At 38.1% G+C, this 18,651-nt stretch overlaps 1 long non-coding RNA gene across 2 annotated transcripts in view; it reads right to left on the bottom strand.

Annotated features, from left to right (window-relative positions):
* Window positions 1–5,478: 5,478 nt before the first annotated feature.
* LOC118155936 overlaps window positions 5,479–18,651 on the bottom strand; it is a 21,133-nt gene continuing 7,960 nt past the window's right edge. The window contains exons 2-4 of one of the 2 annotated variants that reach the window (XR_004746067.1): window positions 10,461–10,582; window positions 7,409–7,476; window positions 5,479–5,605 (exon numbers count right to left, since the gene is read on the bottom strand). This is a non-coding gene — a long non-coding RNA (uncharacterized LOC118155936). The remainder of the gene's footprint in view (window positions 5,606–7,408; window positions 7,477–10,460; window positions 10,583–18,651) is intronic. The other variant, XR_004746068.1, reaches the window with a different exon arrangement.

Below are 18,651 nucleotides of genomic sequence, written 5' to 3'. Positions count from 1 at the left end.
GGGGGTTGAAACTAGGTGATTTTTTGTTATCCCTTCCAACCCAGGCCGTTCTATGAGTCTATGATATGATTCTATGATTTCAAGCAATACTTCTCACCACAGTCAAAGTAGGAGAGTGGCCCAGTAGAGTGGCTCTGTTCTCCAATTGATTTTAAAGAATAGTATAGACAGAAACGTTTTTGAAATCCAATATAGAAAGCCTTTCTTATTAGCAGGGAGTAAAGAGCATTGAGGTCTTTTGAATCTCTGCCTATTCTTAAAATAGGCAGATGTTGTACTGTACAACAACAATGTTGTACCTTGGATTTTATTCCACTATATATTAAAAAATTAAGACCCATTCCACCATAGCATACATATTGTTTTAAATAACTCTCCTATCCTCCTTGCTAATACTTAACAATGGCAGAAATAACACAAAGGGTTTAATACAGAGTCCCTACATCTTAAGCAGCTCTAATGATACTTTCCAGTGAAGGTCATTAAAAAAAAAAAAAAAAAAAAATCACCAAACAAAGCAGCAACAACAACAAAACAAATATACTTAAGCAGAGAAAATATCTGCATCTACTAGCCTCTCTTTAACTTCTAAAGTTCCTTCAAAATATGATGTAGTTGCAGGTTTGTACTTGCAAGAAGTCAGAATTCTAATAGACCTACACGTCACATACAGGTTGCTACACTGTGTATGAAATTTTCTTCTCTGCTTTAGATATGAGCTGGTGGAAAGGTGAATCATGGGGAGGATAGTTAAACCTGTGCTTCATCTTCTATAAGGCTGATTGAAAACAGAGAATATAAAACAACTTTTAGGAAGAATTGCCTTGTAAAATTCCATGTTATTACTTGAAGTGCCATGTGAGTTACAGAACAATATAGCTGAAATGGCGCTACCATTTCATGACCCTGCTTTCAAATACTTGTAATTTTCATAGAGGGAGGCAGAAAATACAACTGAAAATTCCATATATGTTTTCAGTCCGTACATAATCTTTTAACACTTCTCTATATTTTTCTGATACAAGAACACGTATTAGAAATTAATCTATAGTTTAAGATGCTATCCAAAATGCTATAAACACACTAAGACATTATATTATGGGAATACCAGTTTGATTATTCACAGGTGAAAATAATATCTACTTTCTTACATCCACTTAGAAGATATAATCCTGCCAAGCCTCCTTTCTGAGAAGACAGGAAAGGAATATTTGCTTCTGAAACTGGAGAAAATTCATGTTTTGCTTCTGAAACTGGAGAAAATTCATGTTGTCACATGCTTGCTGAGTTTTCCTGAAACTACTTGCAAACTGTAACCATAAGCAAAACTTTTGTAATAAAGTGAAGAAAACTTTGCATAGCTCTGGCTTTAATTTCATGATTCCCTAGCAGTCTTAAATCCTCCATATTTTAAGAAGTGACTGTATGACATTGGGACAAGCAGAATTTTTTCTTCACATCTTTAGAAAGGCACTTGTAATGGATAAGAAGTATGGTTTCCATTCAGCAGTCAAGTGCTACAGCTAGCAGTTTCAGATCTATTAATTCAGGGTTGGAGATCAGCCTACCTATGTTAGATGTAGGCTAGTGCAGTAAGATGGAAAACAGCTATAGCTTGTGTTGATCTCCTTGTCACTGCTGATGCTCCATACTCCCATGACTGCTAATGGCAATATGAATCTGAGTGCCTGGGTCTACCTGGATCAGGAGTATAACATGGAAGAGCCTGCATCGTGAAGTCACAGAGCTGCCCTTTGCATCCTCTTTGAAAATGGAGTATTATCCTTATTCTCTGCATAAACCAAGACTGCACAAGAGTGAACTGGCTATGATTAATTATCATGTTATAAATCCCTGTCTTTCACCATTTACTTTGTATAAATTTATATAAGGAGATAAGTAAGTACCTACACAAGCACTTTGGTCTTTGTTTCCCAGCCAAATATCAACAAGCTTCAACACACACTGAGCAACATGCCACAGCTGTATAGACATTTCACCCAAGTGAATTATGTGCATGTAGTAAAAGTGAATCTGATCCATTTAGGCCGTTTAAGAGGAGATAAGCTCAACTTACCATGCTCTTTATTTGTTCCAGCAGGGTAACACCATTTAGCAGGGTAACACCATTTGGAATTTCACTTATTAGCCTTTATAACTCATCCAGTCTATTTTAATCAATGTTTTAAGTGACTTGAGCCTTGAAGTAAAGGATTCAAACACAAATTCACAGAGGGAAGTAGCATTTAAGAAACATGCTGTAGGTATAACAGCACATTCACAAGTATCACCAAGTAGGTCATCCACCTTTTTGCATGGCAGTCTAAAAATACACATGCTCACAAACCTCAGCAAATAAAGATGCTATTAATATTATTGCTTCTTTCTTTACCCAATCATTTGTAAGCACAGCAGTCCACAAACTCTGACCATGTCAAAAGCACTCCCAAATTTTACTGATATATCTCTCTAGCAATAAAACAGAGATTTATGTGTTAAAACCTACAAAAGAGAAAGAAATAAAATCATCCCAGATGACTAAATCATGCAGTTTCTGGTGGGTATCTTAGTAACTGAACTCTTTATACCCTGAAGGACCACTCAAACCATTTGTTTTCATTTTCTTGACATCCTGTCAGTGTAACATAACTGGATGTGCTGTTCTGCTTGTTATTTTTTGGGTTGAAACTGACTGGCTTTGCTGAGGAATCTTAAGAGGCAATGAATAATATGTTAGAGGAATAGACTCAGTTGTGTGATCTCTTAGGAAGGAACATTTGCTCATAAGCCCATTAACAAACCACAGACATCAGTGAAGATCTCAGGAACTAGGCCATTCACTTGGGAGGAACTATGACATGTTCTCTTTATAATCCCTGAAAAGAGATTCACTTGATGAAATTTTAGTACTTTTTGAGGTTGGCCATTTCAGAAAGGATGCCTTTTTCCTATACAGAATAGCCGCTCAACTGTTTAATGCTTTGTTACTTTTATGCTATCATTCCCCCTGCATTGCTGAAGGAGGTGGCAGTCATTGTGACGGTATTACAGACTTCAGGAGAAAGCAATAATATCTGGGATATTGGCAGTGCAGTGGGTTAAAACATTATTTCACCCAGACCTTTTGTTTCAGGCACAATGAGCTAGAATTTTTGGCTTAGGGAACAAGAGAACACAAGTTCAGTGATTTCACTCTAGCCTCTTGTGGACATTAATCCACATCACAAAAGCATCATGCAATTTGTCAGAGAAGTTATACACACAGTTCAAAGCAGAACCTGAGACTACTGAGTTCTGAGGGTGGTGCGGGGTAAGAATCACTGTTTCTTTTCCCATAGGGTTTTCACTGTATTTGATGTCAACACCACTTGCTCCAGGCATTTACTAGATAATCATTTTCATTCACATACCTGCCTGTAGAAGTGATGGGAGAATTTTAAAGGGAGAATATTGTGAAACTTGCATACATACACAGGAAACAGAACTGCTTGTAACAAAGGCAGAGATACAGCCTGTAGCAGGGTAATATTAGAGCTACAGTCTCCCAGAAACATTATGCACCTGAGAATCCTGCTGGAAACAAATTTCTCCTCTGCCTCCTCCTTGCTCCCAGGGGATGATAAATTACTGGTAGCCTAAGAGTGTTAAAAGTCTTCCTTGTACTTCCAACAGTAGTTCTACTACAAAGATCAACAGAAAAGCAGTGGTATAGACAATATCGCCTACCCTCCCAACTCCCACCCCCCTTCTGGTAAGGGAATAAACGAGAAAAGATTTCAGCTTCCTCCTAAGTGGAAAGACCAAATAACTCCTCAGAAAGGAAAAGGAGGCAGTTACATCACATCATGTCCTTGGAAAGACTACACAGCCCAAACAAGACTCCAGGATTTCACCTGTTCCTTCTATGAAGTTCTCATTTTAAAGAAAAGAAAACAACTGGAAAAAAATACATTCATTTTCTGTTCATTCTCTTTTAAGAAGAGCTGTAGTAGGAGAAAATGAAGCAAAACAAATAAAAACACAGAAGTTTGGTGTATTTTATGCATTACTACTTTATAATCTCATTCCTGATTCAGAATTACCTCTATCTCTCAGGAATAAGGTGGAAAATCCCTAAAACAGGAAGGAATAGAATAGAATAGAATAGAATAGAATAGAATAGAATAGAATAGAATAGAATAGAATAGAATAGAATAGAATAGAATAGAATAGAATAGAATAGAATAGAATAGTTCAATTGGAAGGGACCTACAAAGATCATCCAGTCCAACTGCATGACCTCTTCAGAGCCAACCAAATGGTAAAGCATATATAAAGGGCATTATCCAAATGACTTTTGAACGGGCCAATGACTGACAGGCATGGAGAACCAACCACCATTCTAGGAAGCCTGTTCCAGTGTTTGACCACCCTCATAGTACTGAAATGTTTCCTAATACCAGTCTGAACCTCCCGTGTTGGGTCTGTCTGGGATGGAGTCACCTTTCCCTGCAGCAGCCCACACAGTGCTGTGCTCTGCACTCGTAGCTGGAACAGCACTGGTATCACTCCAGTGTTGTGTCTATTGCTGCATAGTGCTGGCACAGCATCAGGACTCCCTCCAAGCCCCCAAGAGCCAGCAGGCTGGGGTTGGGCAATTGATGGGGAGGGCACATCACCAGGGCAGCTGACCCAAACCAACCAAAGAGATATTCCATAACACCTGATGTCACACTCAGCAATAAAAGGGGACTCTCATGGGGGAGGGCAGTCCTCCTGAACAACCGGTATGCGTTTTGAGGCCCTGCTTCCCAGGACGTGGCCGAACATCGCTCATTGATGGGAAGTAGAGAATAACTTTTTTCCTTTTTCTCTGTGCTTCCACACAGCCTTGTTTCTTTTGTTTCTTTTTTTCCCCATTCCCTTTCCCTTTAATTAAATAATTCTCATCTCAAACCTTGAGCTCTTTGTGTTGTCTTTTCTCCCCCTTCCTCTTTGAGGAGGGGAGGAATGAGAGAGCAATGGTGGTGGAGCTCAGCTGCCCACTCGAGTAAAACCACCACTCTGGCACAGTTTCATGCCACTCCCACACATCCTGTCATCGGTAACCAGAGAGAAGAGACTGGCATCTTCCTCTCCCCTCCTCAGGAAGTTGCAGACAGCAATGTGGTCACCTTTCAGCCTCCTTTTCTGCAGACTGGACAACCCAAGTGTCCTCAGTATCTCCTAACAGAACCTGCCTTCCAGTGCTTTTACCAGCTTTGTTGCCTTCCTCTGGACGCATTCAAGTATCTTAACATCCTTTTTATGTGGAGCCCAGAACTGCATACAATATTCAAGCTGAAGCCACATCAGTGCTAAGTACAGAAGCAGAATCACGACTTTTGACCAGATGCTGTGTTTAATTGCACTACAAAATGGGGGTTTACTTTCTTGGCTGCCAGGGCACACTGCTGGCTCATGTTGAGCCTGCTGTCAACAAGCACCCCCAGTCTGTACCTGTGTCTGGCATAACTCCATCTCAGGTGCTGAACCTGGCATTTTCCTTTGTTGAACTTCATGCTATTGAGGACTGTCCAACTCTCCAAGGTACTATAAGTAGATCCTTCTGCAAAGCCTCTTGTCCCTGCAGAGAGTCAACAGCAGATCACAGTTTAAGATCACCAGCAAACTTGCTAAGGAAATGTTCAACTCCTGCATCCAGATCATTAATAACAGGACTGTCCCTAGAATTGAGACCTGGGGATCACTGCTGCTGACAAGTCACCAGCTAGATGCAGCCCCATTCACTACAACTATTTTGGGCTCTACTGTTCCACCAGTTTATCACCCAGAGTAGCATAAACCTTTTAATCTCACAGTTGGGTGATTTGTCCAGAAGGATATTGTGAGGGATAATATCAAAGGCCTTACTAAAATCCAGAAAGGTTACGTCCACTGCCTTCCTTTCACCACTAAGTGGTTGACCTAATTGAAGAGACCAAACTCCTAAGGCATGACTTTCCCTTCACAAACTCTTGTTAACTATGCCTGATAATACTGTTTTCTTAGAAGGCCTTTCAATATCCCCCAGGACAATCCTCTCCGTAACTTGTACAGGCACTGGGGTTAAACTAACTGGTCTGTAGTCTTCTGGGTCTTCTCTCACACCTTTTTTTGTAAATGAGTATAACACTGGCTAGTTTCCAGTCAGCAGGCATCTCCCAAGACTCCCAAGACCTTTGGTAAATTGTTGAGAGGGGTCCAGCTATAATATCTGCTAACTCCTTCAGTACTCTGGGGTGAATCCCATCAGGTGCCACGGATTTATGAACATTCACCTTATAATTCCCTTAGAATTTCAGGTGGCCACAAATGGAAAGTCACTGCTCCCCTAGTCATGGTCCTCTAATCCAGAGAATACCTATGTAATCCAACTTCAGATGGGAATTCTATTTATATACTAGTTTGCAATCTTTTATTGTACAACATATTTTGCTTTAGTAAGGCATTTAACCAGAAGAATGCGTATACTTGGCAACAGTTATATATAAAAGGAAGAACTCAACTAAATCCCCATTTTGCATAGTCCTTTTAAAATATATTTAGTAGTTGTGCAAGTTTTAGCACCAAGAAACAAAATTCAGTATCATATTCTTGTATTTCTTTATCATGCTACAGTACAATTCTGATGGCTGTGACCGTTGGTAATGCCTACCAGAACACCACAAGAAGCATAAAAGCAACACTGAGATAGCAGTTATGTTAATGCATAATCAACATGGACAGGCCCATCATCATTTGTCCTGCAGCTTCTGCCTCACTTGAGATCTGACAGTTTCTTCCTGGTATACATATCTCTACAATACCATACCATGTTTTATGATACAGGACACTCAAGACACTATTTTTTCATCACAGCCAAATTGCTCCTGTACGTCCTCTGTATTTCACACAGTTTTTTGTGAATCATCTTGAAGAATGCAGTATTGATACTCTCATAGAAAGTTAAACATCCTTTTTTATGTATCATTGTAACTTTGCACATGCCCACTATCATCTTCTTTCATTTTTTTTTTTTATTTTTTTTTTTTTAGCATCAGTTAGCAACTCTTGACTTTACATACCATTAGCTATCCTGACCCTATTTGGTTTTTAATATACACAAAATATTGGCTCCAGTTTCTGATTTCAGAATGTCATCAACCTGACAAACTATCTGTCAGATTTTCCAGTGCCTCCTCATAATTATGTTGCTGTCTCCACACAGGAAGCATTACTATTTATTTCCATCTTTAAAACACACCACTTCCATCATATTTGTAATGTCTTCCATCACAATTAAACAGGGGCTTGCTTTAACAGATGTTTTTTACTTTATGCATATGTGTTTTTTTACTGTGTTTTATTTATCCTATTTATTTCAATCACCTGTTGTCATTCACCCTACCTGAAGGATGATCTGTTCACATATGTTCTTCAAGTACTGACACTGATCCAGGAACATCTCTTGACCCTCTTTGAACACAAATATGAAATAAGCCATATTCAGTCTGGGTTTACACTGAGAACTCATTTCACAATAGCTCTAAGAGTACTTAGACCTGCTTATCCTCAATTAAAATAAAAAATCCAGTTCAGGAAGTGCACATGTTGATATAACCTGGAAGGATGAAGCTCTAGCTCATTCTGCCAACACAGTTGTGACTGGATTGCTTTCAACATCAAGTTAAAAAACATAGGTATGCCTGTATAAATAAGCATATCAATAGACATTTTTTACATCTGATTGTGTCGAGTGAACTCCCAGTAGCATGAGAATAACATTGTCTGTAACAATGACCTTTCAGAGACATATCAAGGGCCCCTGAGAGCACAGGCTGGAAAACTCGGAAAGACAGTACTGGGAGCTCCAGGGCCAGTCACACAAATGGCCAGTTGCTGGCATGATGCCATGTAACAGCTTAGTGAAGCTGCCTGTAATGATAGTGCAGATGGAGCTGTCTTAAAAGTGTACAGATTACAAGAAAACCAATCAGTTGTGCTAGTGTCATCCCTCAGAAATAACTATGCAGAGCTATAACCACTCTGGCATGCCGTACTGCATGGTCACTTCTGTAAGTATTGTCTTTTCATAATTCAGGGGAAAAATACACTTAAGTGTTTGGTTTAACATTTTGCTGGTTCTGCTCAGCAGGTCTGGCTATGTGCCTTTTTGGACTAGCTGATAAATGTAAATGAGATAGGTTATGTCTATAAATCCTAAGCCAAGGGAAGTACTGTAATTCCAGATGTGCTGCATAGACTGATAGACAGCATGGCAAAAACTTGCTACCACCAGCATTGAAGCTTAACTCATGAACAATTTATTATCAATGAACTTTAACTCATTCACATAATCAATGTTATCTGAGGAGATGCTTGCAGTTTCTGTATTAGACACCACAAAGTCTGGAGGGAAAGCCCTTAACATTCCATTGTTCCTGAAAAGACAGGGAGCATGGGGGCAGCTCTCAAAAAGGCCCGCAGATGTTGGGCTTGAAACCATGGAGACAAACCAAAATGCAGGAAATGCTGTCAAAGAGAGAAAACATCAATACATAAACATCAGTGCAAAACAAATATGTAAATAAAAGCTAATATAGCTGGGGTAGAATAGGGATGGTGCCAATGTGACTAGTTACTAGATGGGATCTTCTATGGTTTTGGTCTGTAAAGGTCCTAGAAGCATAAGTTTTTAACACTCATGAATTCACTAAAAAAGCTCCCGTATCAGTGGATCTGCAGGATGATGGTCAATTAAACAGTGAAAACAACGGTAGTACCATTAACCACCTGAATAGTGAAAAGGCTGCCAACATACTAAAAAGAATGAAAAGCAGCAAGCTACCCCCCAAATTGAATTAAACTGCTTCTGAAATTTCTAAGTAGTTTTCTTAAAAATAAGACTGTGCCTAGTGGAAAAGAGTGAAAGCTCAACGATACAATAAACTTCTGTAAGACTCTCCCAAAAAATATAATCAGAGATTTCAGTTCAAAAGTAGTTTTATTTCCATTATGTAGCTGTGGCCAGATAAAAGAATCAACACAGACTAAAAAACAGCAAATCGGACTCTTTAAAGCTTTATAAAAAGGCAAGCCTTCTGCTTTGCCCAGTGTTTGAGCAAAGCTGTTAAATGTTAATGCATATAATCTATCTAGCCAGCTAACTAGTTTAATCCATCACACAGTGTGTGAAAACATAAAAGCAACCCAACTGTGACAAGTTAATAGTAGGGTTAGGCAGTAAAACAGTAACAAAAACACACTTTGATTAATGATCCTGAATTGTCCAGCTCCAGTATAGATGGCTTTTGTCTAGGTTTATTTAATGGCCAATCAATGCAAAATAGATCTTGTAATTTAAAGCATTACACCAGACCAGAAGCATTGCCCTATACTGATAAAAGATGGATAATATTCCACATTTTCATAGGGAATAAAAGTAACAATTTATACAGCTAGAGGTGCTTCAGAGGAAGAGAAAATTAAAATATACCTAACTCAGTAATACTTTCAGTGGAAGGGATAATTTCAAAAAAAAACATGCCAGACTATTACTCAAGGCATAAAGCAAAATCTTTGACTACTAAAAAGTGTGATATGTTTCCCTTTCCTCCTGTCTTATTTTCTACTTCTCTAACTCACAAGCAGCTTCCAAACAAGGTCAGGAAAACAACTTAATGAAATGTCAGAAGAAAACTTGCTTTCTTGGCATCTCTCAAATCCATGTTGTTTTGTATCAAACGGGTAGACGCACTTTGGGATACATCAGTGGACTAAACATTCAGCACTACTCCTTTAGTGCTTACAGCCATAGCTGTTAAAAATACCACTGAAAGAATACACATTCCACAATCCCTCTGAACTCAGGTTGTGGGAAGCGTGCGACAGAGCCTCCCAAACTGAGAATTGCTGGCATCTGTTACATCCCAAAGGAGTGCTGCAAATATCAAACTGTAGAGCTTAATTACCACCTCTTGACATTTTTCATCCAAAATAGGTATTCTACCACTCTGCAAAATAAATGTAATAGGGCATAGGATATTCCTAAACATGCCTTCTGTTGAAACTCTTTAAAGATTAAACTTGTAATAATGGAAAGGGTAATGAAATAAGATAGTACACTAGCTGTAAGACCTTTTATGTTTGCTAAGAAATAAAGGCTAGAATGACCCAAGGAAAAGAAAAAAAAAAAAAGAAAAAAAAAAAAAAAAGTCTTCTCTCTACTGGATAAGTTGTGAAAAACACTAGAACAAGTGTGGAGCAAGTGAAAAGAAATCTCTTTTGCTGCACAGCAAACAACTGCATGGATTCTACACCTGTATGACAACACAGTGCATGATTTAAGTCCTAGAGTGAAAGACTAGATTAACAATCAAGTCTGTCTCTCTTGCTTGTGGACAATACACAATATAGTGAGCTTTCAATTTGAGATGATTAATAATGCTAACCCTTCTGACCTGTATAGCTGGTCAGTGTGGGATTCCATGAGCAGCTTGCAGTGGAAAGTGGAAATGATGAATGAGTCTTGTCACTGAACAGCAATCAGTTATCTTCAAAGAGTACAACATCCCATTTCCATCTATACAGAAAATAATCAGGGAACTGGAGGTGGTTACTTCAACCACAGCTTTGAAGCATCCTGCCAGCCATCACACAGCACACCAGGCATTCTGTTTGTTGTAATGCTGTTTGTGGAGTTTCAGGTTGTTTAGGGCTTACTGCTCTTTCTCTCACCTGGCATGTACTTCTCTATTTTGTCACACAAGGCCTCTACCCAAACATAGTTAGATAAGTCACATTTCATTCTCTACTGCTTAAGTTTTAAATTACATTCATTCTTATCTTTGGTGTAAGTTGTGGTGAAGTGCTGAAGGACTTCATAGGACTTCATACTTTATAACCAATGTCATAGCTAACACAAACTGACACATGAAATGGTTCAAAATCAGCCTGTAACAAAAGAAAATGCAGCAATGAACTCATCAGTGTTCACTTCTAATGTCATAGGGTCTAAATCAAATACATCCCATTGATCCTACTTTGGCCTATAATGGGAGCTGCAGTTATAAACCTGAAACCAGAATTAATTTATTGTAGAGTTGAATATTTTCAAGAAGGTTGTGTTAGAGAAGAACATAAGCAATGCAGCATTGGATGTACAGAAAAGAAGATGAATACTTTATTGCCATGTATCTCTGAGACTTGGTAGTTCAAGACTCGATATCTGAATACATTCTGACCAGCCACATTCAAAGTACATACATAGACATGCATGTCCTGTGATGTTGTAAATCTAACACCAGTCTACCGCTGTTGCTAATTGTTCAGGCACATTTTAGAGATAAAAAAGTTCAGCAGGTCAAGCTAACCTCACCAGCTGTCACCAAAAAACAAAACAAAAACAAAAACAAAAACAAAACAAAACAATACAAAACAAAAACAAACAAACAAAAAAAAAACACTTAGTCCTTTGAGATGAGTCAGATTACGAGCAGTGATTTGGAGCATCGTCTGCACCAGGTAAACTCTAAGTGCTACTGGCAATGTCCAATTACATGTTGACACAAACTCTGATATGACAAACCAGTTTGCAAGCCTGTATTTTTCAGAAGAATATTGTTGAATATGCCCACAAATGAGAATGAGTTCAAACTTCACAACTGAATAGATGTAACCTGAGTTGGATATTTCTTTTTCTCTTTTTTTTTAAAGGCTGGTTTTCTATTTCAGCTGCTACCTGGAATGCCTAGTCCTCATGGATAAGGCATGGTTTCAGTGACATTCCATGAGGAATTTGAAGTAACCACAAGGGCTGGGAATAGAACACCCTAGAAGAATTTGTCCAGTTTATTGGAAGTTTCCAGTTATTTATCCAGTTTATTTGGTCTGGGCATGATAACCTTTACAGCCATTCAGCAGAGAACAACACAATGATTATGGTAAAGGGAGTATTGTATTTGCCTTGCTACCACAATTCTCCTCAAAGCTTTTCTTACTAAACAGGAGTGCCTACCTAATGAAAACTGCAAATTAAGGATGGGGTCACCAATCTAGTTATAATTCAGTTTTCAAGGTAAAATTACTACACAGAGTGCCATAGAATGCAATTCTAATCTCTAAATAAATGAGTTCAAAGGGTCACACATCCAAAGAATTTCAGTGATATTAAAAAACATCTAACAGATTTTGAAATACATAGGTGTATCTCTAGAACAGGAATGTACTCGAGAAAATATTTGCTCCTATTACTGACTTAATTATAAAATTACCGTAAAAACTGTAATTAAAAAGACAGGGAAGAATGTTTTCTTTCTTGACAAACCACTAGAGATGCTTTGTTTTTAATTTTCCTTTTACTGAGTGGGAATGCTAGGAAATATGCTAAGAACTGTGCTGTTGCTTCAAGCATCAATTGTAAAACAGTAAGGAGAAGCCTTGCCTGATAAAAAGAAATGTTAATTTCCTCAAAAGACAGGAAAAGCATGTGAGTGAGAGTAAATTAAATAATAATAATAATAATAACTTTTTTTTTTTTTTAATTCAGTCTGTGTTTTTCTGAGCAAACATTTTTCTGAACAGCTTTTGTCCTTTCCTTGCACTAAATGGAATACTAACATAGTGATTTGCCATAATAATAGACTTTCTCTTCAGAGAAAGGGAGGTTTTCCTGCAGAATAAGGATGTAAGTGGTTAGAGGAAAAGAATTCATTTGTGATTTCCTGTGATTTCATTTTCCTGTATTACTAATAACAAACAATTAGATTTTTAAATATATTCTTTTTATGACAAGGAAGATTCTTAACTAAAGGATCTTGTGAAATCACAAATCACTGAAAACAAACTCACATAGGCATGAGAAAGACAATCAGAGAACCTTTCTGTAAGTGTTCTCTTAAAGAAAGAATGAGAATCTAATCACTGATGAGAGAAACCTGGCATTGAAATACAGAAGCAAGCAAAAACAACATCTTTGTATTTGATCAAGCAATAGGGAAAGTAAGTGAGAGGGAAAGGAGAAGAGGAAGGGAAAAAAAAAAAAAAAAAGAAAAAAAAAATGATTGTCACTGTGCTGAGATGTATAATTTCATATACAGAACATGACAAGAAACAAAGGGAAAAGAAACAAATTCCAGGCTGCCATAAATTCAAAGCCTGCTATGGGATACTGGGTGGGGGGGAGCTCACATCTACACATGGGGGCAAGGGATAGATATTGGGACTAGCAGCACTAAGTTTGCTAAAACAGAATATTTGCATTATGCTTAAGGACTAAGATTTCCATACGATTGCATCTTCCACTGGTTGGGATTGCCTGAAGGTTTCAATCAGTGTATTTATTTGTCACAGATTCATGGGCAAAGAACACCTACCAGCCATGGACAGGATTGTGAAGTACTGAGGGGGAGCACAGTCTTTCTTTGCTTTCCAGTTACAGAAACGGCTGATATCTTGCATGTGTCAGTGTACTCAGTTGTACTGTTGTAACCTTTTACTCATACTGTCCTGAATGATCCTTAGTTATAGACCTTGGTCAGGGATACAGAAGTGAACTACATCAGAGATTCAAAACAAGCCTGAGATCAAAACGATGGTCTAACATGCTCTCATTCTTCTTAGGGATGGCAAGATAGATTACAAGTCTAAAATGCAGTTTTTGTCCTCTTCCCAGAAAGGAAGGAGATATATTGTTCAGAGGGAAGTGGAGAGCAGGCTGATTCTGACCGGTGTCTTGTTTTGGCTCATCTAGCAATATAAGAAATGTATGCAGAGCCAAACAGTTATACCAATATATGCCAATATATGGCATTTTTCCTATGAAAGTCTTAGAGGGAAAAAAAAAAAAAAAAAAGAGAGAGAGAAAATTTTAAATTTAAAATCAACCAAGCTGGCTGATCTCAGGGCTGTTCAGCACCCCTAAATTACTATAGGCTGCTGTTATACACTATAATAGCTTGCTGAGCATTTGTTAACTCCAGCAGAGTATATGTGCAATTATTTCTAATGAACTCCATAGCCCCATAGGAAAAAATAATTGTCCTTTTGAACTGTTTCTACCTGTTGGCTGCATTAAATTTCGAAACAAAAGTCATACATTTTCAAATCTCCCCATACAACAAGGCTCAGAGCAAGATTGGCATGTTTATTTTCAGAAAACCTCCCAAAGCATTTTAGGCATGGCCAAACTAATACATCTCTCCTTGACAGTTGCAGAACTTTTATTTCCTTAGCTAGAGTGTAACAGATTGCTTGCAGTTTAAGTCTCGATGTTTGGGTTGCACTGGAAAATCTGGCTGCCTGCTGGGGTTGTAAAGAGGTGCCATGCAGAGCGGGGAATTCTGGGAACATCTGCCCACGTAAACATTATGCAAGCAAGGAGTCAAAGGAAGGTACAGCAATTTGTGGAAAGGTGAGAGAAAATACTTCATTTTCCCTCACATATCAGCAGACTTTCTACCAATATGCTAGGCTTCCAAAAGTCTGTCTCTTCTTGAAATTCGTAACGATTCTGCTGGCAGAACAATTAAAATAGATAAGTAGGAGCCCATGCTCATGAAGATGCTGCTTTACAGTTTCAGAACTTCATATATTCATGTATGTTTTCAGGTTTGCGTTTTTACCTTTCCTCTATATAGCAGTGTAATTGGAAAAATATAGCTTCACATGAGAGGATTTTCATTTTCATGGCAGATTTACATGAGATTGCCTTTATCCAGGAGATTCTTGATCACCAGTCAAAGTAACAGCTGGTGCACTCTGCTTCAGCTGTATTTGGACATTGGGGAATGTCATGTTATCAAAATGTTTTAAGTGCACCTATCAAAGCTGACATAAACTGGAACCTGCTACATCAACCACGCAGACTGCAGGTTTATTGCATGGTTTCACATCACTCTGCAGAAATCAAATTGTGCACAGGAAGTGAAACACAAATTATTCTAATGCCAAACTTGTTTTACTTTCAAGTTTCCCCAACAATGTAACTCAGTTGAAGTCCCAACACCACAGCTTTCTCGAGCTACTTCTGGGGTTTTAAATGTTCACTGTTCAACTGCCTGTGAATACCTTCCCAAGATCAGCTTCTAAAAAAAATATGAGGACCTAAACCACTTGTTTCACCTGTATATCTTTCACACTCATGAACTTAGGTAAACAAAACACATTTTAGGAGTACAAGTGTTAAATGGTGCATTTTACTGAATTTGCTGAAGAATACTTATGTCTGTGGATTGCATTGAAACCCACATAAAAACCTTTATGTGATGCTAGATCAGGAGCCATTACTGACACAGAGCTGCAGTCAAATTGTAGCAGTGATCTTTGGTACTAAAACAAGGCTTTTCCTCATAAGCTCTTAATTACACACAGAATATGCTAGATGCATGCAGTATATCAGCAGCTTTAATAACATTCAATTGTTTTAGCTAATGTTGGGTGCAATTGTCTTTTCCTTTAAATCCAGTTTGACACTACTATTTTCATGGCACATTATTATGTTCTAGAAGAATAAACAACACACATCACCTAATGGCCTACAGTGCATAGGATGTGCACACACTAAATATTCTTTTCATGGTGGATTTTCAAAATGCTTTACAACATCCCATTTTGGCACAAGATTAGGCCATAAATTGACTGACTGCAGGTCTCTTTGACTGAGCTATACCTCTACAGCCTGAGTTTCTGGTTGCCAGTCAGGAAGGCAGAAAGGATTTTAAGTGCAAATAGCTCAAGTGTGGAGGAATAGATTATAAGCACCAGTTAGAAAGAGATGAATTTGGAGGAATTTGATGTTGCAATAATGAAGATGCTGCTGTGCAGCTGCCAAGTTATTCCTGGAAGAGGACATAGCTGAGCATTTCAGTAGGTCAATACTTGGGAGCATATGTCTTTTCATTTAATGCCCATGGGTTGCCCCAAGTACATCCCTCTTTAGTCTCTGTTCTTGGAGCTAAGAATGCATACTTAAAAAGAGTCTTGAAATGTACAATATTCAGAACCAAACAGCAATTTTAGGCTTTAAGTTCTCACATGTAGCTCATACATAGCTTTGTGGTGGTGAAGGAATCACAGTCTCAGGAATAAACAGAGAAGGCTGAATTTGCTGCTGAGTCTCTTGTGACCTTTTCAAGTATCCCAGAATAGCAATAATTTAGAACTTGTAAATAGAGATCCCAGATGATGTTTGCTCAGAGTAACTCTATTGCATCCTCCGCTACAACACTCAGCAGGTGTCAAAACCAAACTCACATGGATACAGCAGAAGTTTGGAATATCACCCTAGCTGACAGTATGTTCACCCTCAGAAAGCCAACTAAAATAACTTACAGTAAACCTCAGTATGGATGGGGAAGCTCTGTTACAAAATAAGTTTTTTGATATGCAGCCATATAATGCTACTGCTGCTTTTCAAGTAAGAACTAAACTTTCTATTACAATAAATAAATAAATAAATAAAAATATATGCTCTCTGTTCAGGTGTTTCTGATAAGTATATACTGGAAATATTAAAAAGGAAATAGTTTTCATGTTTCTACGCTTGTGACCCAAATTTCTCTAGCAATGTTTTGCGTACTTTCCAGCTCACTCCTTTAAGCTGTTTTATGTGCACTGCTTTGGAGCAGCAACTCAGAGTTCCTGTTCTACCCCTTCAGTTCCCTCATAACCAATTTCTTCAACATACATTCAGAAATTGTATCCATACTACAGCTGGATGTCAGCCAGCTCCTGTCTCAACAGCCTTATTCAAACAAACTACAGACAGTTAAATGAAGGGCATTTTCATCTGTTTTAAGAGTCTGTGATGCATGTCTCTTAAGTGTTAAATCTGAGTAATTGTTTTAAAGAGAGGTGTCAATGTTGAATATGAAGAACTAAGAAATCTTCCTGGTACCTAGATAAGCTTTCAAATCTAGACTCTTTTCTTGCTGTTGTGATACTTTCAAAATAGTCATTATTTACTCTTTGACCACTGCCATTACAATTTTTAAAAAATATTTTCCTTAATCAAATCCTTTTTTTTTCTTAATCATTGAAGCGCCTACAATGTACTTACTACAAACATCTAAAATTAGCATGTTAAATAATATAAGTTTGTATTTGGGCAGTACTGGCCTATTCTTTTCAACTTTGTATCTACCTTTCCACTAAGGTTTTCAGCTAAAATAATGCACCAAGATTCTTTAAAACAAACAAACAAACAAAAAGTCATTAATTAAACAGAATTTTTCAGGGACATTTTGGGGTGTTTTTTTTTTTTTAGTTGTTTTTTAGTGTTACTGAGTTCACTATATATGAATGTGAAATACTCATTGCAAGTGTGAAATGTCAACTGCCTATTCTCTTAAAAATAACTCAAGAGAGAACAAGCAGATTGTTAGATAACAAGCAAATGTTTATATGAACATCAGAACAGTATTGTTTGAGACAATTTCTATGGACGTATCTCACAGCTCATTATGATGTCTGCCGTTGTATTTATTTGTCCTTTCTCAGCACAGGGAAGTTGCCAAGAAAAGAAGGAGAGAAACAATTCAATGGGCAGCATTTAGTGTTATCCTGCACTCACACTGAAGTGTGGCAAGCTGTTCTGCTTCAGCCTACATTTTCACTTCATTTAGCCAACTCAGGATGGAAGCTGTTCTGTGTCCAGGTAAAAATTCTACTTCGATTTAATTTTTAATTTACTTGGAGGCAGTGCTTCCATCAAGTTTTCCATGAAAGCAAGCTTTTGACATGACAGAAATAGTCATGTACCCAAGGAACATCCCCGTTTCCAATGGCTGTCCCTCATGTACTGAAGTTGTTTTCTGAGCATTGATACTTTATCAGTTTCACTTCACCTGTTATACTGTTTCATTTACTCTGCCTTACATAAAACCGGTTTCCAGCAATACATCCTTTACCCTCTCTTTCACTGAAGAAACCTCATTCAGACTTTCTTATGGACAAACATGAAGATTAACTAAGAGTAAGTAATAAGAGCAATTAAGTCAAAAAGAACACATCTAGGAAAAAAAAAAAAAAAAAAAAAAATCAGTCTGATCCCCTCCTGAGACCCACAGCCTTGGCTAGGTTCATTATACTAAGCACTCTGCTCCAAGGCCTGGGCAGCTCTGCAATACCTGCACTAGGGCTTGTCAGTCCTTTGCTGGTACAGAGCTAAAGTATGTGTTTCTTAGGTGGCAGTCATGATGAAACAGTCACCTGATGATCCTGTTGCCCAATCCAATAGCCCTGTCAGATTTACAGTGTCACCTGAATCTGCTGAAATCAGCTAAATTAATGCCACAGAGCACAAAGATAAAGGGGCAGCACGTCCTTCACTTCAGATTTATTCACTTTTATTTATTTTCTTACCCTGGATGACTGACTGGTAGAATCAAAACACAAAACAATTCCATGCCTTTCAGGTAGGATTTTAGCCCAAGGGAAAGTCTTTCGGAAGCCTCTGAGCTACCTCACCCAGTAGCACCTCTGCTTTTGACATGCACTTTGCCTTCTTCACCAAATCTAACCTGACAGATGGACTGAAAGCCAAGCCCAGAGGCTGACCCAGGCAAGACCAAACATCTGTGACCTTTAGTCAGATGATTTTTACTTTTGCACTTCAGGGTAAATTCATTTAAAATCTTTAAGCATCTGATTGAG

The sequence above is a fragment of the Oxyura jamaicensis genome, chromosome Z (assembly GCF_011077185.1).
Source record: "Oxyura jamaicensis isolate SHBP4307 breed ruddy duck chromosome Z, BPBGC_Ojam_1.0, whole genome shotgun sequence".
NCBI lineage: Eukaryota > Metazoa > Chordata > Aves > Anseriformes > Anatidae > Oxyura > Oxyura jamaicensis.
This window is presented reverse-complemented; position numbering and strand designations above follow the sequence as displayed.